Source organism: Falco punctatus (genome assembly GCF_963210335.1).
Source record: "Falco punctatus genome assembly, contig: scaffold_30, whole genome shotgun sequence".
Classification (NCBI taxonomy): domain Eukaryota; kingdom Metazoa; phylum Chordata; class Aves; order Falconiformes; family Falconidae; genus Falco; species Falco punctatus.
This window is the reverse complement of record NW_027660235.1, coordinates 1,511,508-1,537,574: the sequence shown is the minus strand read 5'-3', so window position 1 is coordinate 1,537,574 and position 26,067 is coordinate 1,511,508. Positions and strand designations below refer to the sequence as shown.

The window sequence follows — 26,067 nt, the reverse complement described above, 5'->3', positions numbered from 1 at the left end:
AAACAGAGCAGTTCCCCTGAGGAATGTTCTTCCACCCAAAATAATAGGTAGGAAATCCATGAGTTAAACTGGCTGAGAGAAGCTTCCCTTTATCTGCTGGGGTGCTGGGCCACGGGGAGGGTGACGGCTGAGGACAGTATCTCGTGGTCAGTTGTGTCTCAGGGACTCACATTCCAGCAGGAAGCCAATGGCTGTGACGGGGGCAGTGAGGCCAGTTCTGCCTGCGGAGGGGACAGCCCAACAGCAGCAATGTGCCTGGGAAAGGGGCGGTGAGGTCACCTCTGCCTGAAACAGCACGTAGGGCAGCCCCTGACTCACGGCTGGGACACGTGCTGTTAAGCTCCATCTGCCCGTGTCTCGGGCAGGCCAGCAGAAGGCCCCTGGGTGGCACATGGGCTGTGAGATCCCCTCTGCCTAAGGACCTGGGCTCACTCCACCCAGGGGCTTCTTTCTTGCTTGTCACGTCGCTGCTGCCTGAGGACATGGCAGCACAGCAGCAGGCACACCGCTTGCTCGTGTCTATGCGAGAAGCTGAAAGGCTCGCAGCCTTGGAAGAGCGCGGTGAGGCCGTGGCATGGTCAGGGGAAAGGCCGCCAGGAGGGTGACGGGTCGGGATGCCCGCCTGAAGGGTGGTTTCCCAGGTGGTGGAGCATTCCTTGGAGGTAGGGAAGAGCAGGAGGGAGAAGCACTGCCACGCAGTGCAGCTGGGAAAGTGGAGACTGGAGGTCAGGAGGAGGAAATGTCACTCAAGGGCTTGTGCTGTGGTGGGAGACGTCGTCCAGAAGGAGTGTGAGATCAGTCCATGTCTGTGTGTTTGCAGGAACAGCGTGTGAGGGTGGGCAGACATGAGTGCATGTGTGGAAGGGCAGGGTGAGAGCAAGGTGGGGAAGCCAGATGGGTGCCTGCAGCCTGCCGGGGAAAAGCAGCAGCCGTGGGACAGCGTAGGACAGCGTGAGATGGAAGGCAAAGGGCACGGGCAAGGCTGGAAGTCACCAAGAGAACCCAAGGGTTGTCCCCTTGCGTACGGCCATTGTCTCTGCTGTACAGAGTGCAGTTTATGGCACCTGCAGTGTCCTTGGCCATCTCTTCCACTCCTCTGGATCTCTTTATCACTGCCTTCCCCAATGCAGCAGCCCCTCGCCAAGGAATAAACCACCCAGCAAAAGAGTGAAACCCAGTGGGTCTCTCTGTAAAGGGTGGTTGATTCCGCCTGTATCTCCGCAGGTAAGTTGTTCACCACCGACTGTTGTCCAGTGTCTCAGTCAGTCATATCAGGAAATATCCCACCAACTTGGTGGTACATCTACCCAACCATCTTGGTGGTAACGCTTTTTGTGCTGCACTGGCACATATCCAGCACCACCCAGTGCCCAGTGGAACGTTCCAGTACCTACTGCTAGTTAGTTCTGACAGCTTCATGAATTGCATTGAGCAATCACAATGTGGGTAGGGCCCCACAAAGAGCAGAGTTCCATTTTGGTGTGTCTTGGCTTCATTTTAGTAACACACTTCGCACTGAGTGTGGATTCAGTATTGCCCAGGTCTGGAGGTCAGTCTCGTTCCAATGAGTGTATTTTGGTCTTAGCCACAAGTTATGCCCACTAGTCCCAAATGGGATGGGGATACCAGCTACAGGCATTCCCGCATGAGGACATTCAGGGAAATGGGTACCTACCCAACAATCACTCTTCTTAAAAACATTCATCGATCCTTCCACCATTTTCAAATGAGTATTCCATGTCCATGACTCCTCCCTATCCCACCCAAGCTGAGGATTTAGCATACCACATCACAGGCCAAATTCTATACATCTGTGAAACAGGTTTCAACATATATCTACAAAGGAGAGGCAAGTAGCAGACTCCAGCTTCCCTGTAGACAGCCCAGTCTTATCCGGGGTCGCATTTCAGTCATTCACTTATATGCTGTCTGGCAATAATGCAAGATCCTGAACCTAGAACTTCATGATTCTGGAGGTAGTTTCAAGCATAAAGGTTTTTTGTTGCTTGACAATCCATTCTGGTGATGTGGCTGGTTAAACCCTGCTATGGCACGTCCATGGAGTGACTCCTTCAGGCCTGACAGCAGCGTAGGTGCTGAGAAAAATCTGGAAAGGTCCTTTCACTTCTCCTCAACGGTTCATCCAACCACGTTCTAAGATACACACAATCTCCGGGTTAGTAGTGATGTACAGGCACGTCCAGGGACAGATCTGCGCTCACAGTGAGGTACCTCTGGAGAGAGGACAGGACCTTTCCTAGAGACTGAACATACTCTTTTAAGCCATGTTTGCCTTCTATTATTTTGGGATTCAGTCCCATTTCTGTCACCTGGCAAGGTTTACCATGTATCCTTTCCAAAGGAATAACTCTCTCCTTCCGTTTATGCTGGATCCTGTATCTGTAGCAACGCTGAGGGAAAAGCATCTGACTGCTCTCTCTGAGGTTCTTGGCAAATTTTACTCATCTGTCCTTTCAGGCTTAGCTTCATTTATTCTACTTTCCCGCTTGATTGAGGTCTCCATGGAGTGTGGAGATCCCATTTTACCCCTTCTATTTAGCTAAAAGTTAAAGGGCTTCTACTACCAATTGTGAACCCCTACCTGCGAGCGGCGGGGAATAACATGCAGCCGACTCAATATGAGTGATAAAGCATGATTCCATTCATTAATCCAAATAGCTCTTATTTATACAGTGTATCTAATTATGCATACTCAGCGGTCTATGATTGGCTACAATCACTACCTGCTCATTTACATGGTCCTCCTACTTGCGGTTAGCTAGCTTACGTAACTTCTTTATCTTTACTGCACATACCTCCTCAGAGTTGTTTGTGAAGCCTGTTAAGGCCGCGGTGTCCCTGCAACACCGCAGCCATCAGCACAGCTGGCAACCTCAGCTGAGGCCCAGTCTTGATAGCACACTGGTTAGATGCGGCTCTGCTCGTACAAATGCTCTAATGATCTGTGACCCTTCTCATCCAGCCATTCTCCAACACCTACCCAAAGAAAGTCCTATGGGTACACCGAATCTCAGTATTATCTCTGAACTTACACTTATGATACTTCTTACTGGTGCGGCAAGGGAAAGCTTCCAGCCAGCCTGAAAAAGCATCTGCCATTGCTAAAAGATACTGATACCCATTTTGCTGCAGTAACTTGGAAAAAGTCTATTTGCCAGTAATCCCCGGGGCTTTGTCAGCCCTGGGAAAGGTCTTTGGGGTAGGTGAGGGTTATTCTTCAGGTACAACTCAGGCTTCTTCACTCTGCTTTTTGTTTTCCCAGTCATGGTACTTTTAGAACTTGCCCTTTCAAGGCTTCTAACATCCTCTCAAATCCCCAGGGAGTTTCTTGGTGCTTCCTTTTAGCCAATTCACACATAATTTCCTCTGTAAATGTTAGTTGATGCGAAGGAGTCACCCATCATCCGTGATTTGGGTTGCCTTCAGTATATTAGCCAACTGATTGTTTCCTGGTGGATCCTGTGGCTCTTAGGTCCTAATTTCTGCCGTTTCTCTGGCAGGACTAGCAATATTTCACTTTCAGCTGCTTCTTTCCTTGCTTGATCTGCCACTTGCTGTCCTATATGCACCGAACTATCTCCAAGGTGCTGCAGTTTGCGATGCATAATTGCCAGCACCCTGGGTCAGCTGGTCACCTGAAATGATTGTTGGGTCTTTGCCTCATAATTTGGCTGGGGATCCTTGAGAGGTTCACAGTCCTCTTTCTTTCTTTCTTTCTTTCTTTCTTTCCCACAGCCCCATCGGCATGGTCTATTCCAAAGGCAAATTTCAAATATGTCCATTCATTAAAAAAGCCTTGTCTGTTGATAATAATGCCAGTGACCTTAGTAAGGCTGTGAGTTCTGCCTCTTGGGCCCACGTGTCAGATGAGAGGGCTTTGCTTTCTCTTCTCTCTCTGATAGTTACCACCACATATCCTGCTCTTTGGGTCCCATTTCGCACAAAACTACTACCACCTACAAATAAGTCCCAGTCTGCATTTTCTGTTGGCGTGCCTTTTAATTCCACTCGGCTAGAATATACCTCTGCCATTGTCTTTAAACAACCATGAGTTACTTCTTCTTTGCCACTGAGATCATGTCATTTTTACCCAGGTGTCAGTTCCTGGGCCTCTTGCACCGGTAATACTGTAGCTGCCACCGTGCGCGGACAGGTTGGCCGTCCTTTACTGACACTGTCCAGCTGTTTGGAAAAGCTCCCCACGACTCTGCTCCATGGTTCCAGTCTCTGGGCCTACACTCCTAAGGCAACGTGTCACCTTTCATGCACAAGAGTTCCAGTGGGTTTTCTAGGTTTGGGAGGCCTAGAGCTGGAGCACTCATTCCAGTCCGTTTCCATTCCGTAAATGCCTCTCTGCACTCCTGAGTCCAGACAAGGAGGTTTCCGTTTCTCCGACACCTTCATATAAAAGCTTGGCAACGAGTCCCAAATTCATTATCCGTAAGTGACACCACCCGGCCATTCCCAGGGATGCTCTGAGCTCTTGTTTTCATTTGGCTTCTGGGATTTGACAAATGGCCCTTTTCCTCCAGCTCCAAGACTCTGCAGGCCCAGGGAAATTGTAAATCCCCAATTGGTTGCTTCTTCTGGGGTGGTCTCTGCCTTTTCCCAGGGTACTTTGTACCCTGCTAGTCCCCAGAGTTTAGGAGGTCCTTGTTATAGAACCTTCTTTACTACTGGTTGCTAGCAGTATGTCACCTACCTATTGCAGCAAGGCGACATTTTCATACCTCCTTTGCCAGCTTTCCAACTCACTGGCTAATTGATTTCTGTTATAAATTGAGACCACAACGGATCATAATCCAATTAAAATTTTATTGATTATAGCAAGTAGAATATGAGCAAAACAGCGCTGGACGACAGGGGAGTCTGCGCTCCACCAACTGCCGTACTGAGCAGTTCAAACAGTCCCTTTTTATACATCTTTACTTCCATGTTCATGAGGTAGTGGAGTCATGCTTTTGTTGTTAGGGGGGTCGTTTTCTGCCTCCTGCTGGTCTTCCTCCTTTGTCTCATTGCCCTGTTTCTGTCGGTTCCTGGACACCTGGTGGTTATCTTATCTTGCATCAAGGGTGTCTGGTTTAGTTTGTGTATTGCGGTTATCTTATCTTACAGGGGAGGTGTCTGGTAGCTGTTTGCATAAGCGTTTTCATATCTTTTGTTGCCTAAACTTTACATTGAGCTTAACATAAATCTTAATAAACAATACCCTAGTCCATAGTTTCTCACAATTTCCAAAGACTGTAGGACTATTTTTAACTCCTTTCAGTCATACAGCCCTGCACAGCTGGGTTTCTCGACCAGTTTCAGGGCTTTCCCATTTGAAACCAAGCGATTGGTGACTGGCAGCAGCCAGCACAAGGCAGAAGAACGCATCTTCACATCTCATACAGTAAACCATTCCTCATTCTCCTTCAGGGTGGTCAGGAGGGCATACGGGTGTGCTACTGCCTCATGGACATCTTGCACAGTTGGATTTATAGCTCTTGAATCTTGCACCAGTTTATATTCTTCTGAATTTGGCTTCCTGGCTGGTAATACTGGAGTGTTATGTTCTGATTGCCATTCTCTTAGTAACCCAAAATCTGTGATCTGTTCAATTAATGACTCCAACCCTTTCCTGACTTGCAGTTTAACTGGGTACAGCTTTTGACTTGCTGGTCTGGCATTTGGCTTCAGCTGGATGATTACTGGTTCCCCTGCTTGGGGTTGCCCTGGTGTTCCTGAAGCCCGTACAAGAGGTATTGCAGCATTTGTAACTGCTTCTGGTATCTAATGGAGCTCGGCTTCCTTCTGCAACATAAGAACGTGGGCATCCAAATCTTTATTGTCAGGAATATGGTTCCGTTGAGGAAGCCCAGGTGGCACCTCAGGTAGCTTTGGTTTCTGTCAACCAGCAACTGAATCCCAGCCCTGCAGTGCGTCACGGTCTGACCCAAGTTCATCCAGCTGGTCCATGAACAGGAAGCCCATCACAGTGGGGGTTCCAATCACCTGGCTACTCCCACACTCCGCTGGTACTTATTCCAACAATCCTTTGCTCAGCCCCGTGAAGATACCATCAAAGAACCAGTGCATGGTTCTCACAGTGTTCCTGGATCACAGCATACCCAAACTGAAGCACATTTTCAGCAGCACCATGTCCTCCTGGAGGTCAGCCTCCCCTCCCCCACAGGCCTTCAGGGGCCTCAGCAGCACTGCAGCTAGCCAAGCCTTCTTCTGCCAGGGCTGCAGAGCCCAGCACTGCTTTTCTGGCCTTGCAGAGGGCAGGGCTTCCTCTGCCGGTGCGCTTAGATTGCCACCGCCACCCACTCCAGCAGGTCTCTGGTCTCCAGCACAGCACGGGCACACGCTGGCTTGGGGGCGCTTGGTACCAGCTTTGCCCGAGAGAAGCCTGAGCGTGGCCCCAGCGCTATGGCTGAGGTGCTGCAGCCCAAAAGCGCACCGATGGCTTGGGCCTGGGGCACAGGCAGGAGGAGCTGGACTTCCACCTGCTGTCATCGTGCTGGATATGGATGGAGTAAATCATGCTATTGATGAACTAAATCCTGAGGGGTGGTGGGACAGGTCACAGTGGTGCGGCAGGGGAAGGTGTGGGCTTTTCACGAGGGACAGGCCAGGAAGCTGAGGAGGGGATGCCCTCCGTGTGCAGGCACTTGTTGCCCGTGCGGATCTCCTCTACGGGGTGTGCAGCAGGTTGGGTGAGCCCTTGCAGGAGAGTGTCAGCGAGAGGCCGGTTAGTGTGCCATCCTGGTGGGAGACACAGCACCCGCACTCAGGGTACGGCAGTGGAGAAAGGCTTATCTAAGCAAGCCAAGGAAGTCTGCAAGTCCATGATCCCAGCTCTTACTGGGGACTTCATGACCCTGACACTTTCTGGAAGGGGAGCACAGCAGGATACACACCGTCCAGCTGGTGTCGGGGGTCTCTTGAGACAAATTCTTTGCACAGGTGTCAGGCCAACAAAGGTGACGCTCACCTGAATCTGGTCCTTGCCAAACAGGCAGTGCTGCTGAGGGAGTGAAAACCAGTGTCAGCCCTGGCTGTAGTGCTCATGAAATAGTGGGAGAAGACTTTAGCCTCTTCAGGGGACTTGTAGTGGTAGTCCCATGGGCAGCAGCACTCAAGGACAGCAGAGCTGTGTACGGCTGGTCATTCAGGAAAGCATTTCCCAAGCAGAACTGTCCATACCAAGAAGCAGGAAATCAAGCAGACATGCCAAGAGAGATTCTTGGCTAAAGAAGGAATTCCTCAAGTACCTCCAGAGAGAAAAGGAAGCATCCTGGAGGTAGATGTGTTATAAATTGAGACCACAACGGATCATAATCCAATTAAAATTTTATTAATTATAGCAAGTAGAATATGAGCAAAAACAGCGCTGGACGGCAGGGGAGTCTGCGCTCCACCAACTGCCGTACTGAGCAGTTCAAACAGTCCCTTTTTATACATCTTTACTTCCATGTTCATGAGGTAGTGGAGTCATGCTTTTGTTGTTAGGGGGGTCGTTTTCTGCCTCCTGCTGGTCTTCCACCTTTGTCTCATTACCCTGTTTCTGTCGGTTCCTGGACACCTGGTGGTTATCTTATCTTGCATCAGAGGTGTCTGGTTTAGTTTGTGTATTGCGGTTATCTTATCTTACATGGGCGGTGTCTGGTAGCTGTTTGCATAAGCGTTTTCATATCTTTTGTTGCCTAAACTTTACATTGAGCTTAACATAAATCTTAATAAACAATACCCTAGTCCATAGTTTCTCACAATCCCCCCTTTTTCTTTTTATCCTATTATTGTTTATTAGACGCTACTTTCATTCTCGGCACTGCAAGCAAACCTTTTTCCACAATCCCAACATTTATCGTAACACTCACAAGGTAATACGTCACAACTACAATAGGCATAATTGGGTAATACATATAATAATAACATACAAAACCAAAACTTAAAAATAACACTTTTTCTTAACACATTCCCTTTTTTTTTTTTTACATGCGTCACTATCATGGCTAGACTATAGGGATTTCGCATGCGCGGTCTTTCCAGATTTTTCCAACACATTCTGTGGGGTTTTAAAATCGCGCATGCGCATGTTCAAAGGTATACACGGACCATTGGCGTGATCAACAATGGCTACTGCGTACCCAGATGAAGTCCCAAACCCATTTCCCGAGCTTACCACTCCGGTAAGTCTGTTAATGGTAACATTTATGGCACTATGGCCAAATGACAGGTCCCTGTTTTCAATGTAAGGTTTTCTTACCACCAGACCACCACGTCACCTGCCAGGGAAGAAGGGTCTAGAGTGGACATTTCGCCCTCTGAACATTCTGTAAGGTGAGTGTTCTCAAAACGTTTAACCTATATGGTTCATTAGAAAGAAGATCAAAACTTTTTTCTTCCTGTTGCTGTTTAGGCAGAGGGTGCGTTTTTCTGTTGTCTCATGTCAAGAACTTATGGCGGAGGTGGAAAAGTATAAAAGGCGTTACCATATCCTCATCTATGTGTTCCTGGCGGTTGTTTTTGCTGCTATTCTATTTTTTTTCTTACTCAGCCTACATTGTTATCTGAAATGTTAAGAGTCAATTGTTTCCAAATTCTTGTTGGCTATTAAAATGTTAATAAATTGTCATGCTACTCGCATTTGTTTAACGCCATCGGGTGAAACCATTATAATGTGTTGAATTAATCTTATAAAACATGGAACAGCACATGGCAAAAACAATAAGATGGCTAATCCACATAACAAATAAAATAGGATTTGTTTTACCCAGGGGCTCCCGAGAAGCCAGGAAAACAAGTCAATATTCGTCTTTCCAAGTTGGGACGGGAACATGGGCTAACTTCCCTATCTCTGATGTGATTTGTTTAACTACCTCACCATTGTCATCAATTTTCAAACAACAATTGGAAACATTTACTTTACCACAAACACCTCCTTCTTCGGCTAGCAGGTAATTGAGAACCATCCTGTGTTGATAAATTGCATTTCACGTCAAAAGCTTTAGCTGTTTGATTAGTAATAATTTCCAAGACAGCCTGTAGACGAATGATATGATTCAGATTGTAGATAGGTTCTCGAGCACCGTTAATAAGTTCATTAGGATTCCAAGTTGCAGGTCTATAATACTGTATGATACGTTGGGGTGTCCATTCATTTAATAAATATTGGTACCCCCCCAATTCTTGGAGTCTGGAAAAATCAACTTGCCACTGTTGCCCTGGCTAATTTTCAAACACATTTCACATCGCTGAGTCACCTGTTTTATTACAGTATACAAGTTCTGCCCTATCAATTTCTGATTTAGACTTTTATATAAATTATCAGCTCCCCAATACATCTTATTATGTTCTATTATGGCTGTGGTCCATATTAAATTGGGTGGTACCACTATACGACCATCCCTCAAATAAGTCCACTTATTTATTTTATCATTCATGTCCTGAATGACCTTTAAGTTTTCTTTAGAATAATTTGGCTCCTGATCTGTACTTACAGTTTGGATTTTACCATCTGGTATTAAGGATAATTCCTCCTTTCCTACCTCCTCTGCTACTTGTATGGCTTCATGGTCAGCCAGGCGGTTTCCAATTTCCAAATCAGTGCCTTAATGGGCCATCTTATGTTCTTCCTTCCTGGACGACCCTCTTATAACAGAGGGGGCCATTCCTCACATCAAGGTCTGGCATGGCATATGTCCCCACCGCTCAACGCCTACTGGGTTGCAGCCAGCAGCAGAGCTCAAGATCCTTCTTGGTGGCAAACACAGAGGCCAACCCAGTCTTGCCCTTGATTGTGGTAGGAGGCACTTGACCAACCTTATTCCTTGTACTTTGTTGTCAATGCAGAGTTTCATCTGCACATCCCATAACAAGTCACAGTCATGGTAAGACACAGATTTACATTAGTAGAACTACTACAGAGTGTATTTTATTTCAGTTTTTCTGCCAATATCCCCACAGCCTTGCTGACCAAGGGATATTGTTTTACCTGAACTAGGCAGGCCTCCCGTTTATCATTTCTACTGTAACAGGGAAAGCATTTTTCCCCTTACCTGGAATTTGCTTCCAGATATACCTGGTTAAAGATTTCTTTTACTTCAGGGAGGTCCTTTCTTCCACTTTTCTGTTGAATTAAAGATAAGCTCAACATTTACTTTAAAGGTTTCAGGATATTTTCCTGGTGGCCAGCAGCTCCCACAACTGTAACAAATTCTTTTCACTGAAGTTTAACACCAAATAAGTTGGTTTTGTATTCACCAACTTTTCTACATCACGATTACCTTAGTAAAAATCAACTCGAACCTTTATCCAGTCCTATTCACAACTAACTTTCAAACATCTAAATTTCCCCATCAGAGATTCACCTTTACTCTCCTCAGACCCGCTGCCTGCCCTAGAGGGGCCGTTACCGGTCCTGTTGTGCTGCAAATGCTGCAGCAATCGGGGTGACATTGTCAGGTCCTTCTGCTCAATTGTCAGCAACAGCAACCCTCTCCTCCCCACCATCAGGAGGATTCAGGGCAGGAGATGCTGTTCCTGCTCTGCAGGTTACACAAGCCTGCCTCTGCAGCAGCACTTCTATTTTAACTCTTTCTTACCCTGAATGCAAATCTGCTACTTGTTGCTTTAAGTCTGTGTTATTACATATCAGCCTTCGCAGGCAAATAGCAAACACCCTGCCATGCGTCCAGCGTGACTCAGCCGCACCTTCGGGGGGGTACGGGGGTTTGTACAAACTCACCCCAATACTTTAACACTTTCACAGGGTTTTTGACTCTCCACCCCCCCCCCGGCTTCAGATCTTACATACATTAGCACAAGTTTTTTATCTTACAACGTGTTTCATTCTGGTTGCTGCACAGAAAGAACCACAACCTGAGCTCTCTCTATTTTTTTACACAAATATTTCAACAAGAACATCCTTTTAGTTTAGGTCTCAGGTTTTTGGTTTTTTGTTTGTTTGGTTTTTTTTCTATCCTTTTCTAGAGCCATAATCAAAGATCAGGTGGTGTTAATCCCACACTCCTTCTGTCACACAAACATATCAGCACACATTACTTCATCCCATTTTCCTTCTCTCCGTACTGCAGCAAAGTATTATAATTTATAGTTCCATTACAAGGCAACTTTTCCCCACCTTCCAGCTTATAAAGTGGTCACCATTGATTGCAGTACTTTATCAATGTTTTCTTATTCACATTTCCACCAGCAGACCCTCCAATATCCCTCCAGTGACTCAAAACACACCCTAGCGGATTTTTCTTTAAAATCCCACCACTCTGCTTTCCTCCCATTTTTCCCAGCTTACACTCACAGAACACACTTATCACTTACAGAATTACTACTTACAAAATGCAACACACAGGTATCTTTCTACAGCAACACCAAGAGCTCACTATTATTATCAAAAATATAGCCAAAATCACAGTAACAATTATTAAAGTCAAATTCCACATTCCATAAATCCGGTAACCAAAATAAGCAACACTGCAGCAAATAAGCTTTATAAGCAAACTTGCCAGATTCTAGATGGCAATTAAATGCCGATAAAACCCAAACAGAACCAGAAGTATACTTAGGGTGTCAGCCACAGAAGTATACCTGAGTTTTCCAGACCAGACGTATACTTGAGAAACTAGTTCCCAAGCATACCCAGATGTTACCCTGCGGAAATCAATTTCCCGTCTTACGGGTAACCCCAGATTACTGGTAATACCAGAATACAGCAATAAAGAATACTATCACTTACAGGAGATGGGATTCTTGTCTGCCTCCGCAGTGATCCGATGAGTTGGGGAGTCCCTCCGGGAAAATCCCGGGGGTACCCAAGGGAGTCCACTTCCCAGCGGGTCCTACAGTCAGGCAGAGAGCCGTCCCATCTGGGGTGCCAAATTGTTTCAAAGAACGTCTTCAGAATTTCTTAGTGATTAAGTATTCTTTATTGTCGGCGCCGGGCGTACGGGGGATCTTTCCACCAATCGTACACACCCAGAGGGGCAGATTATCTTATATTTATATAATGAAACAATGAATATTCCATTAACGCCTATACATATTCATTACCTGAACCCGCCTACCCTCACTTCGTATGCTAATTAGCTTATCAGTCTTTCACACTTGCGCAGATTCTTCCAAAAATTGTGGGCCGGGGTCTTTAGAATGTGGGCAGTGGTCTATGGGAGGAAGGCTGTAGGTCTTCCTCATGGTGTACTTTTCACCTTGTGCTCATTTGCAGTGTTCTTATCAGTCTGAGGTAATTTATGCCCTTGCTGGCCATCTGCTTTTCTTGCTTAATTATTTCTTTTACCCTTATCTGTCCTCTCCTGCTGAAGTGTTCCGCTAAAGTTTTTCCCATGATTTTGCCACAAACTGAGTTTTGAGGAGCGCTTGCCCTAAAGGGTTGTCTGGATTTACCCCAGAGTACAGCTGAAGGGCTTTCCTCAGTCGTTCCAGCCACTCAGTGGGGCTCTCATCTTTCTTTTGCATTTCATTAAATGCTTTATTAATATTCTGGCCACGGGGTACTGCTTCTCTAATCCCCTGAATTACTATAGTTCTCAGGTCCTGCATATGAGTTCTATGCACCGGATCCTGATTATCCCAATTAGGTCTTTGGAGTGGCCATTTAATATCTGCTTGGGGTCCCTGGGTTTCCTCGGTAGTAAATAATTGACAAAGGATAGATTGCATCTCATCCCAAGTATAAAGGTTTGGTCCCAGAAATTGATTTAATCTTTCTGCCACTCCGAGTGGGTCCTCAATTAAGTTTCCCATCTCGGTCCTTTTAAAATCTCGTAGGCCAGCCGAATTTAGAGGCACAGAAATATATCCGATCACAGGTTGAGGTCCCCCCATGGGCATTTCTCTTAGGGGGTATATTAGAGCTGCCCCTTTTTGACTTCTAGTTACGCGTCTAGGAAGAGGGGGAGACCCTTGTTCCGACTCTGGTGGGGGAGTGGGCGCTCTGGGGACCTCTGGAGAGGCTGCGGGAGCAGGAGGAGGAGCGTAAGGAGGGGGGGTTAGAAGGGTTTCGTCTAACTCTTCCTACTTTTTCTTTTGTTTAGTTTTTATTTCATTCAGCGGGTAAAATCTAGCTCCCGGTCTTTCTAGCCACACTTCCGCATATTGACTCTCCTCCGGGTTAAGTTTTTTTTTTATTATTATTATTATTATTAACCCAGAGGTTTAATTGCTGTCTTACCCAATCTTCTTCTGACCCATAGACTGGCCAAAAGACATTTTTAGAAATCTTCTTCCCTCCCCATATCTTAGTACAATATTCTATCATTTTCTGCTTATCTTTCCCTAGGGTTCCAGGGAAATATCTCCAATTGTCTAAGATATATGCCAGAGGGGTATTCTTAGGTACAGTGGGTACCCTTCCCATGGGATTCGAAGGCTTGCTGCCCTTCGCCCCCATCTTCTGGAATATCCACAAACATACACTCACTCGCTCCCCTTGTTCCTGGCCCAGTCCCTCGCGGGAGATGGGAAACGCAGTACTTAAGAGTCCACACTCGCTTGGTTCAGTATATCGAACCTCTCACTCGTTATATTCCAGGAAACCCAATCCCGCCTGAACGGCAAACCCTGCGAACAAATTCGCAATATACTTACGCGTCCTGCGTCTTCATCCGGACTCCCGTGCACAGAATTTTTATGGGATTTTACCGGTTTCTCCTTTGCTCATTATTCTAGAATTTAGGTTCGTCGGTAAGGTTGGAGTAAGCTGTTGGTCGCGGGGCCGCGAAATGTCGCGGGGCGCCTCCCCGGAGGACCAAAGCCCACTGTTCCTTATCCGAGTCACAGCACCAGAAATTGTTATAAATTGAGACCGCAATGGATCATAATCCAATTAAAATTTTCTTAATTATAGCAAGTAGAATATGAGCAAAACAGCGCTGGACAACAGGGGAGTCTGCGCTCCGCCAACTGCCGTCCTGAGCAGTTCAAACAGTCCCTTTTTATACATCTTTACTTCCGTGTTCATGAGGTAGTGGAGTCATGCTTCAGTTGTTGTTAGGGGGTCGTTTTCTGCCTCCTGGTGGTCTTCTTCCTTTGTCCCATAGTTGACCCCTCACTCATATGTCCTTATATGGGGTTGTTTGCCCTGGTGTCTGGTTTAGTTTGTGTATTGCGGTTATCTTATCTTACACAAGCGGTGTCTGGTAGCTGTTTGCATAAGCGTTTTCATATCTTTTGTTGCCTAAACTTTACATTGAGCTTAACATAAATCTTAATAAACAATACTCTAGTCCATAGTTTCTCACAGTATTATCTCTGAACTTACACTAATGACACTTCTTATTGGTGCGGCAAGGGAAAGCTTCCAGCCAGCCTGAAAAAGCATCTGTCATGACTAAAAGATACTGATACCCAATTTCTGCAGTAACTTGGAAAAAGTCTATTTGCCAGTAATCCCCTGGGCTTTTGTCAGGCCTGGGAAAGGTCTTTGAGGGTACTTGAAGATACTTCTTCAGGCATAACTCATGCTTCTTCACTCTGCTTTTTTTTTTTCGCAGTCATGGTACATTTAGAACTTGCCCTTTCAAGGCTTCTAACATCCTCTCAATTCCCCTGTTGCCTTCGCAGGCGCGCGGTGACCTGGTTCAGGAACGGCACGGCGGCCAACCCCAGGCCGCTCGGTCCATCAGCACGCAGACACCAATGTGGTGGATGGCAAAATGGTGTTTATTGATAAGTGGCGCGGCATTATAGAGCTTGGGTTTACAACGTCCCTTCCGTCTGCTTATGTCATAAGCTAAACGCTATTGGCTATCCAGAGAGGGGCTCTATATTTCCGTACAGCGCGACATCTTCCGACCGCCAAGCCCTAACTACCTACATTTCCCCCCTCCCTATGGATAATTGAATCAGCTAAAATATAACAATCAAAATCTTAATTTAATTTATATTCTATGGTTTTTTAAAATATTAAAAGAATATTGTATCAACTTGACTAAAAAACATAAGGCACAGTGGTCAGGTGGAAGGTAAGGGGTAATTGATAATACCAAGGTATGAATTAGGGTAAGCTAGAGGTAGCTAAGGGTAATACCAAATGAGACTTAAAAGTTAAAGCAGTTGATGGCGTTCTACCAGCATAAAGTCGACTTTCTCTAGGTGGCTCTTGATAAATGGCACGAGCTTATTCAGTATACAGGGTCCGAAGATCAGCGCCATGATGATCACTGCAATCGGCCCTGCCAAGGTAGATATCAGGGTGCTTGACCACGGTGAACGGGCAAACCACGATTCAAGCCACCCTTGTTGGGTTTCCCTGTCTTTCTTTCTTTTTTCTAGCCTTTCTCTAAGTTGGGCCATTGTATCTCTGACACGCAACATTCTTCTCCTGATGCCGCACATAACCCGCCTTGTTGTAAAAACATGAGATCCAATCCTCTACGATTTTGTAAAACTACTTCGGACAACGAACTCAGTGACTTTTCCAAAGCGCTGATCGATGGTTCAATGCGAGCCAGATCCTCAACCACTGCAATTCTGAGGGACTGGAACTTCTGGTTCTGTTCGACTAACGAGGCTATACCTGTTCCTGCCCCTGCGGCCCCTACGGCTAGCAAGGTAGCTATAGTCAGAGCGGTGACGGGTTCTTGCTTTTGGATATAATGCGAAGCTGGAAGGGTTTGATGAGTATATGTATTCCTCAGGATGGTATACGATTCTCAGAATAATCCTTACCTGTATACAAAATTCATGGTTTCCTTTGAGCAGTTTAAGAGAGACACGTGGGGTAATTCTGGATTTTGAACATATCCATTTGGTGTTTTTGACAGGAACTAGCCAATCAGCTTTCGATAGCTCTTCTGATGTGGACTCGTTCAAACACAGAGGCCTTTTTTCAAGGGGTATTTCGCCGACACATCTACCCCGCCCTGATACATGTTGCATCGTGACTCCTGGGTTGTCCTGGGTTGCCGCAAACAGTCTGCGATGACTGGGCCTTTCGCCTCCAAGGGTAGGGCCGAGGAATCGACTGCTGCTTGGAGACGATCTACAACCTGTGTAAAACTCACTTTCTTTTTGTTTTATTGTGGACCGTGGCGATGGCTTGGCAATAACTCTAGAGGTCGTGCAAATGGCCTCTCTAGCTGCACAAGTAATTGCCATAACTTCATGGGCCCGCAGGCCCTGGGCTTGTGCTTGGGGGGTAATCATTGTTGGGTCTGTACCCATCAACCGCTGTAGGCTGGAGCCGTGTAGCGGATGATCCACCCCGGTTACTCGGACTAATTGCCTCGCACAGTTCTCCTCCCATTCTTGTTTAAACAAAATCACCCCTGCCCCATCAAAAATCAACCTACAAGTCCGTTTTATATCGAACGGGAGCAAATCATCCCCCCAAAAACCCCATCTATGAGGGTGGAGACCATGGCAGAATTGAGTCCTTTGTCTGCGAGTTCTTTAACAATCGCTTTTATATCCTTAGGGCTTAAGGGGGAATGGACCCTCTGTCCCCCGTCCGTCACTCGGACCGGGAATGCTAGTGCGTCCGATGGGGCCCAATCGGCACATGCAATTTGTATTTTTCTCCAATCTGTGAGAGGAATTTCTGTCCCCTTGTGTCTTTCTTTCCCCGTGAGTGGTGATATTTTGGTCTTTGTATTTGCCAGCCAAGTCTGCCATGCAGAGTCTGAGCCGGAGTCAGAGCCCGACTGACTGCTCACTTCCGGGTGCTGGTGGTATGTGGTCGGGCTTCGGCCCCTCCCTTGCCTTGCGTAATCGGGCGGTTCTTTCCCTTTCTGCCCGCCCCGCCTTCCGCTTGGGGAGGCGCCTGCCTTATAAGGGCATTTTTGGGGAGGGTCATTCTGATTGGCTTTCTGCCCCTCGCTGGTGCTCTTTTCCCTTTTTTGGTCGTGCCAATCACTCTTTTCCTTCCCATTCCCCTCCCCATCCCCTCGGTGTGCACCTGTTAACCCTAGCGCCCCCCCCCTGCTCCCGCCGGGGGCGGTCTGGCCCCGCCCTTCCCCTTGCTGCTCAGCGCCATCTTGGGGCGCACAGGGCGGTGGTTCAGTCCGTGTAGTTTCGGCCTTGGCTTTTGCCTCAGCGCCCCTGGCCTCTGCAGCCAGCTTGCCCCAAAAGGAGTCCGCCGAGGGTGCTGTGGGTGAGTTGGAGACGGAAGAGTCTTTTGGACGCTGAGTGGGCGCGTCACTGTTCTGTCGGCTTTGAGGGTCGGCGGAACCCTCCTCAACCGGGGGGTGTGAGGTTTGGCTAGTCGCCCCATTTGCCACCCGCGGGGTGGTTAACAGACAATCCCTTGCAGCTTTACAGGTCTCCTGCTCGCGTCTAGCTTTTTGGAGAGCCTGGACGACTGTCCCCCACGCTTTCAGATTTTTCCCATTACCAGTAGACATCGTTTCGTCACATAAAGCATGGGAGCACTTGTCCCACACATCTGGGTAGAGTATATCCACCGGCTGGTCAATGACCCCGAGCTCTAAAAGTCTCGCAACTGCAAGAGTAAAATCTTTGGGCTTACAATCAATACCCCACTGCTTATGCAGCTGTAATACGACCTTCACAAGAGCTTCATCCTCTTGGTTGGTCCGGGAGCATCCTCCCCGCCGGGCTGGTCCTGCCACTCCGGCCGCCGTTTACCCGATTCCAGGTGAATGTTCCCGGGTTTCGGCACCACTTGTTGCCTTCGCAGGCGCGCAGTGACCTGGTTCAGGAACGGCACTGCAGCCAATCCCTGGCCGTGCAGTCCATCAGCTCACAGACACCAATGTGGTGGATGGTAAATGGCGTTTATTGCTGAACGACGCGGCACTATATAGCCTAGGTTTACAGTGTCACTTCTGTCTGCTTATATCATAAGCTACAAGCTGTTGGCTACCTGGAGGGGGGCCCTGTGTGTCCGTACAGCGCGACATCTTCCGGCCGCCAGGCCCTACCTAGCAACACACGTGTCTGCCAATACCAGGAGGAGGAACTGGGTGATGGAGCTGCTGTTGGACATCTGCTGCCTCCAAACATAGGGTCCTCTTCATGAAGCAAATATAGTGACAAGTCAGGAAAGACTTCTGTGAGCCAAGTGAAAGCTGTTTCTCCTAGATGCGCCCCCGGTGCCCCATGTCCCCCCCTCTGCCGTTCCTAGGAGAGCTCCCTTCCGAGCCGTGGCTGGAGCTGTGCTGAGTGCTGGCCGAGTGTGCTGTGAGGAGCAGGGGCTGTGCCCGCTGGCTGCCCAGCAGTGAGCCCTGCTCTGCAGCAGGGGCTTCATGGGAACCCTGGGGGCAGGGGCCAGTCCTGGCCTTGCCCTGGCTTAGCACAAACTGCTCCCCGTGCAGAAGGGCCTGTCAGCCCTGTGGCTCAGCACCACACTGCTATCCAAGGACACCTAGGGCTCACTGTGTGCCCTGGAAGCAGCACAGACCTTGGGTGGACACCCAAAACAGATAGTCAAGGGTCCTGATCATGGAAAGCTCGAGACAGAGCATCAGCTCCTCCCCCAGCCTCACAGATTGCATTGCCCACAGCATCATCAGTTAGGGGAAAGCTGGGACACCTCTATGCTGAGGACATGTCTGCACAGGAGGACCCACAAGGTCTGCGCCTGAGCCTGCACCTGAAACTCCTATTGCCAGAGAGCCTGTCTGCAATCCCAGTAGCATCTGAGCAAGGCCAGGAGAGAGACAAAGGGACACTCGGGAACTCCTTCCCCTTGCCCAGCCCGGCACACCACCTCCCACACAGCAGCAGTGCAGGACAGTCACCCTCAGGCTCTTCTCAGCGAGAAATGGCAGTGTGGCAGCAGGAGAGATGCACTTCATCCCTTCTGCTGCTCTGCTGGACCAGGGGGTGTTGAAACACATGAAACCAACGGTCTAAAGGCTGTGCTGGGTGGGAGAGGAGAGCAGAGGTGTGTTGCTCAGGGAAGGCACCTGCACGGCAGACCATGGCCAGGAGGTGCCCCTATCTGCCCTGCATCAGGGTTCCCCTCAGCATCTCCCCCCTCCCTGCCCAGGGCTCTGCTGCCTGCAGCTGTCCCTGCCAGCAGCTCTTTCTCTGGCCCCAGGGCTCTTCCCTGCCAGCGCTCACAGAGCCCAGCTCAGCCCTGTGGATAACTGGCTAGCTGAAAAAAGGTCTCATAGACATAGTCCAGCTGGCTGGACAAAAATGCACATCGTTCTCAGCTTAAATGAAGTAAAGCAAAATACACTGTCTTTGGCTGTTTTTGTTACACAATAACAGGAAGATTTTGGTGGGAAAAGAATGTTGCAGGTGGGAACAGAAAACTACAGAAGAGAAACTAGGGGCGGGCTTGGTATTTAGGCAACTAACCAATAATGAGCTTAACTTTTGTAATATGTATGAGCTAATTATAACAAGATATAAAAGGTGATTGTCAGGGACAATAAACGAAGTCTGCTGATCACTCATATTGAGTGACTGTCTTCCCTCTGTCGTGACAAATGGCGCCCGAACAGGGACCCTAGAGAGGGCTGAACCTGCGAGCCATGGTTTGACGGAGTTTCGGGTACCGGTCCTGAAAGCAGCGCAGGAGGCGGAAGGGCACAGTCCCCGCGCCCGGGAGCACCTACAGAGGGTTCCGCCGGCCACGCGTCGCTGAAGTCTCGCAAAGGCTGCAACAGCGCTGACGAAGGTATGGAGAGACAAGCGACGTATGATTTGCTCATACGCTTTTTAGAAAAGCAGAGCGTTAGGGACATAGATTGTAAAAAGGAATTACTTGGGTTATTAGCGTATGGGATAGCATCCGGGACCCCCGCGGCAGCGGCGAGCGGCGGCGCGCGGCCCGGCAGGCCCCTTCCCGGCCACGGTTTCTCTCCAAGCCGGCACACACCCCCCCCCCCCTCCAATCCGATGCAAGCGGCCAAGCGAGCTAATATCTGGCTGCCCCCAGAGGTCAATCAGATCCTCTATATTCGGAACCTGCCGTATAAAATCACAGCGGAGGAAATGTATGATATATTTGGGAAATACGGACCTATTCGACAACTCAGAGTTGGAAACACTCATGAAACAAGTGGAACAGCTTAAGCTTCTCAAGGAAAAATACGGACTTGATTACAAACCCACAAAAAAAAAAAAAAAAAAAAGAAGTGCTTCAGATGTCAGACCTACAAGAAATGGGTTTCTGCTTTGAACTAGCAAACATCGCTGTGTTTAAAAAGAAGCCTTTTTGCCTTGATGGAGATAATTTATTCTGTATTCTGTATTTATGCTGTATTCTGAATGTGGAAAGTGGTTGGGACTAGGAGGCTGGCTTAAAGGCATTTTGCCAACGGGATTATTATTTTTGATCATTATTGTAATAATAGTTTTTTGATCAAAACCAGCCAAAATTATTTGTAAGCATTAGGCATATCTGAAGAGAATGCCTTTATTTGAATCAGCAGTTAAGGTGTAGTTTAGTCTGATGCTGTGGTTTTATCTGCTCCTGGTGAATTTTTGAAGTGATGAAATCAGAGATACAAGGTATACTAAGAGTTAGGATGTTATAAGGTAATAATCTAAGTAAGGGTGCTGTCTTTTATATCTACAAGTGCAATCTGCTTTTACGTAGCAGAGAGAAACTTGAACAATAAGGTTGCTTGAGCGAGATGTGCATGTGACAACTTGGGAAAAGGGATATCACAACTGGAGTGCAACAGTGTTTCTATGTCTGGCAGAGTGAAATCTTTCAAGACCTGAGTTTAGACAGTCTAAAATAAATTGTTAGTGTTCAGAAAACCCATCTTAAGCCTCTTTTGCTTCCATAGTGTTATGGAAGTCAACTGCTATTGTAGAGAATTAATGATTTTTTAATACATATTAACAAATACTACTATTTTAACTTGAGGCAGCTGAGTGAGAAATACTCACGTGTAGCATTTGAGGGAATGTCAGCATAAATCACACTTAGAGTAAGACTGCATTTTTAATTACTGTACTCATTAAGATTCGATGATGCCATAAGGCTAAGGCCTTTTATCACAGATTGGTTCGGAACTAAAAGGTGTGTGCACATGTAGATATGCACATTTGTGTTATTTTCCTTAATTGGCTACAAAATAATATAATTAGGTTGGGGACTAGATCTTGGGAATTTGTCTATTCTACTGTTTGTTAAGGAACGTGCATAACACACAGCACCCATGTAGGCTTGGCTTGTGGCATAGTTGTCAAATTTAGCATAGACACTCAGACAGATAAGCAATGTACTCTTCTTGTGTGTATCACCTACAAGCCATTATGGCTTAGTGTGTAAATCTGTATGTAACTATTGAAAAATCCACTTATGAATGTATATAGCTTAGAACTAATTTTTTCCCTTTGTTAATTCTTTGATATCAATGAGGTATTCTTCAGAAAATGTATGGACTGGTTGGTTGCATAAGGGCAGTTGTTATTGGGACAGAAAATTGTTAATGGTCAGGGATTTTCCACTAAAATATTTGCAAATATTCCTAGTCAAACATCAGTTTGGTTTCTTTTTGGGTTTTGAGCTTGCATTAGTCCATGTTCAGAACTTTAAAATTGCCTTTCAATTTTTTAAACTTTTTATATCACTGGAACAGAAAGAGCATCTAAATGAAAGCTTCAAGCTAACTTTATTTTTCAAGTGTTTCTGGAATTATACTTCTGAACTGAGATTTTATAAGTTGGCTGTGTATTTTCCTCTGTTAAAACGCTGTTATTGAAAATGGTCAACCAAGCCTATGTTGCCCAAAATAAAAACGGGGGAATTGCGGATAACTGGCTAGCTGAAAAAAGGTCTCATAGACATAGTCCAGCTGGCTGGACAAACATGCACATCGCTCTCAGCTTATCTGAAGTAAAGCAAAATACACTGTCTTTGGCTGTTTTTGTTACACAATAACAGGAAGATTTTGGTGGGAAAAGAATGTTGCAGGTGGGAACAGAAAACGACAGAAGAGAAACTAGGGGCGGGCTTGGTATTTAGGCAACTAACCAATAATGAGCTTAACTTTTGTAATATGTATGAGCTAATTATAACAAGATATAAAAGGTGACTGTCAGGGACAACAAACGAAGTCTGCTGATCACTCATATTGAGTGACTGTGTCTTCCCTCCATCGCAACACAGCCCCTGTGTGCCCCTATCTGCCCTGCAGCCGCTCTCTGTCTGCAGGCAGGAACAAACAGCTCCCCCAAAGCCTGAGGGAAAAGGAGAGCTGATGCTGGTTTCATCTGCAGCGTGCTGGGGAGGGAAGGCACTTGCTCAGCTTCCTCATCAACCTCCCTGTGATGCTTTCAGCATCTCAGCCCCTGCTCTGACCTGCACAGCTGAGTTTCCATTGCCACCAAGCGGAGCCACAGAAAAGTGGCAGCAGAGATTCAGGCAAGCACAGAGCCAAGCACTGAACCCCTGCCCTGAACTTCTGAGACAAGGCCTGAGAGGCAAGTCTCCAAGTACGGTCCAGCTGATAAGCGGGGATGTGCTGGAGCTTGTGGGCCATCAACCTTGGGAGGACGGCCATAAAACCTTGGCAGGATGGCTACAAACCTCGGGAGGACAAGGCATGTGAATAGGTAACAACTGACAGGAGGAGTCAGGCTGAGTAAAGATAAGGCAATGAGGAACAGATGGCCCAAAAGAGAAGTAACAACTTTGTGCTGGTTGATGACTGTTGAAACTTACTTAAAGCGCTCTTTGTTTGTAGTTAACCAATGAGGGATTGCCTAGTATGTAATGTGTAGTTTAAAGAACCAATCTGTTTAAAGCGCGCGGCCTCTGATAACGTATATAAACTTGTGATTGTATACAATAAATCGACATTTGCTTGCATCAAGCAGCGTCCCGTCTCTCATCGCGGCAGTTGGAGCCCTGCCCCTGTTTCCCTGCAGGCTGTAGGCACCATCTCGCTGCCCTGCCTTGCTCTCACCCCAACATTGCCATGGGCTGGCTGATCCAGGCTCCCTCTGGCTGAGCTCTTGCACCGCAGCAGGACCCCTGGAGTGACAGTTCTTCCTCCCCATAGTCACTCTCCACCATCAGAGCTTGCCTTTGTCACATTTTTTTCCTCTCTTGAGATTTTTCCCAGTTCCCAGCAAAGCTTTACCATCTCAGAAACTATGCTTCAAGCAGGGAACCCAACCTGTTCGGGGTTTTTTTTGTGGTCTTTCCCCTCAAAAAAGTGAAGTCACCTCCACATGGTCTTCCAAACCACATGGCTGCTGCTGGCCTTTCAGCTTTTTCCAGAGACATGACCAAGCCCTGTGCCTGCCGCTGTCCTCTCATGTCCACAGGCAAAATGGGCATGACAAGCCCTATCCCAGCCCTTCTCCTGGATGGGGCCTATGGGGTCCCTTGGCAGAGGGACTGTCCCAGCCACGTTCCTGATGCTGGCCTGTCACCTCCAGAGGCAGAACTGACCTCACAGGCCCGTCACAGCCAGGCACGTCCTCCTGCATGAGGAGTTCCTGAGACCCAGGTGCCCTCCTAATACCAGACCCCTCCATCACCCTCCTTTTGTCCAGGGATGTGACCACCGAAAAACAAGTTTGTTTTTCTCAGATTTATCAAATACCTTTCCCGCAATCCATTTGAGTGGAGAAACATTCTTCAGATGAGCTCCTCTATTTGTGTTGACACATTCTATAGATGCTCTTATATCCCTATGGTTGTTTTTTTGGTTGGACTGACCTTTAACTGCGCAGCTGAGGCAGGGTCAGCTAGAGCAGCCTGCTCAGCAAGTGGTCTAGGTAGGCTTCCAATACCATAGAAGCACAGAAACAGAATCATTGAGGTTGGAAAGGACCTTAAAGATCATCACATCCAACCGTAACCTGAGTATCAGTAAATCATCACTGAACCATGTCCCTAAGCACCGCAACTGTGTATTTCTGAAACACCTCCAGGGCTGGAGATTCCCCCAGCTCCCTGGGCAGCCTGTTCCAATGCTTGACCACCCTTGCAGTGAAGATGTTTTTCCTCATATGCAATCTGAACCTCTCCCGGTGTAACTTGAGGCTGTTGCCTCTTGTCCTGTCACTTGTTATCTGACAGAAGAGACCTCCCCCCAGTCATCTACAACCTCCTTTCAGGTACTTCTAGAGAGCATAAAGGTCTCCCTGAAGCCTCGCCTGCTCTAGACTGAACAAGCCAAGTCCTCTCAGACCCTCTTCATCCAAGCAAGGCTCCAGACCCTTCACCAGCCTTGTTGCTCTTCTCTGGATACACTCCAGCACCAAAACGTTTCTCTTGAACTGAATGGCCCAAACCACAAACGCTTTGTTTGAGGTGTGGCCTCAGCAGTGCCGAGTACAGGGGGTCCATCACTGCCCTGGTCCTGCTGGCCACACTGTTTCTGATACCAGACAGGATGCTATTGGCCTACTTGGTCATCTGCACACAACTGCTGGCTCATGCTCAATCATCTGTCAATCCTCACCCTCAGGGTACTTCCCCACCAGGCAGCCTTCCAGCTACTCTGGCCCAAGCCTGTAGAGTTATGTGGGGGTGTGGTGAGCCATGTGCAGAACTGGCACTTTTCCTGAATGAACTTCATACAACTGGACTCAGCTGAACACTCCAACCTGTGCAGACCCCTCTGCAGAGCCTTCCTGCCCTCAAGGAGATCAGCACTTCCACCCCACTTGATGTTGTATGCAAACTCACTGAGGGTGCACTCAATCCAGACCATTGATAAAGTTCTGAAGCAGGACTGGCCTCAACACTGAGCCCATGGATCACCAGTAATTATGGGTTGTCACGTGGGTGTCACTCCATTTACTCCCCCTCTTGGGGCTTGGCTGTCCAGCCAGCTTTAACCCAGCATGGAGAACACCCACCGAAGCCATGAGCAGCCAGGTTCTCCAGGAGAATGCAGTGGGAGATGTTGTCCAAGGCTTTTTTAAGGTCCAGGTAGAGAACACCCCCAGGCTTTCCCTCATCCGCTAGGCAGGCCACCTTGTCACAAAATGAGATCAGATTCATCAAGCAGGACCTGCCTTTCATAGATCTGTGCTAGCTCGTCCTGACCTCCTGCTTGTCCTATGCTTGCTGTTGGCTGTTGTTCAGGATGATCAGCTCCACAACCTTCCTGGCACTAAGATCAGGTTGACAGTCCTAGGATCCTCTTTTCTACGTTTCTTGTAGGTGGGCACCACTTTGACTAACCCCCAGGCTTCTGGTGCCTCCCCAGTATAGCCAGGAGTCTTGATAGTCACCCCTGGGGGAATGCATTTAGAGAAACAGACCAACGGTTTTCACAGTGTTCCTGGATCACGGCATGTCCATAGCCAAGGACACTTTCCAAAGCACTTTGTCCTCCCTGGACATGAGGTTCACCTGCACCACATGTCCTCTGGGGCTGCAGAGGCAACACAGACAGACATGTCCTCTCCTGCCAGCACTGCACAGTCCAGCCCTTTGTCCCTCTGGTCTTGAGGACAGCTGGGTTTCCTCTCCTTAGGGACATTGCATTTCACCATTACAGTGCCACCTGCCAACCACCCCAGTATGCTCTGCAGCAAAATTTCGCATGCATTGGACTTTGGGCACTTGGTACCCGCTATTTTTGTTACATGTTTGATCTTGGCCCTGGTGCCACAGCTGAGGTCCAACGCGTCCCTTCTCTGCCATAAAGAACCTAAACCAGGGAGAGCAAGGGGCCAAACTCTTACTTAACCAGCCTGAGGAAGCCTTAGGATCAATGACCTCACATCTTACTGGGGACTTTTCTGACCCCGTGGGTTTACATGGCAAGGGTTTGGGAGCGGTCATGGGGTTTGTAGGGCTGACAAAGGTGAGAAGAGGTCAAGAGTTGGCCCCATGGCCAAGAAAGCCACATTCAGCTGGCTCTGAAATGGACCTGCTACCTCCCTGAGCTCATAAGTAATTCTAGCTGTGAATTCTCTCTGTGAAAAACCAATGCAAGAAAGGCCATAAGACAGTGTGCAGCATTTGTAAGAGAAAGGCGTGAGAAACAAGGCACAGGAACAGCCCTACAAACACCAAGTGAGTGAAGAAGGAGGGGGGGCAGTGAGGGAGAGGCTTGCTGGGCTCATGGAAGCCAACGGTCAACCCACTGACCCCGACGTTCACAGGTCAGCACAGTGACAATG

The 26,067-nt window shown here is 47.7% G+C and overlaps 1 long non-coding RNA gene across 1 annotated transcript in view; it reads left to right on the top strand.

Moving 5' to 3' along the window:
- Positions 1–5,172: 5,172 nt before the first annotated feature.
- The window catches only part of LOC308057464, a 624,999-nt gene continuing 604,104 nt past the window's right edge, over positions 5,173–26,067 (top strand). Inside the window, exon 1 of the long non-coding RNA XR_013925274.1 lies at positions 5,173–5,241. This is a non-coding gene — a long non-coding RNA (uncharacterized lncRNA). The remainder of the gene's footprint in view (positions 5,242–26,067) is intronic.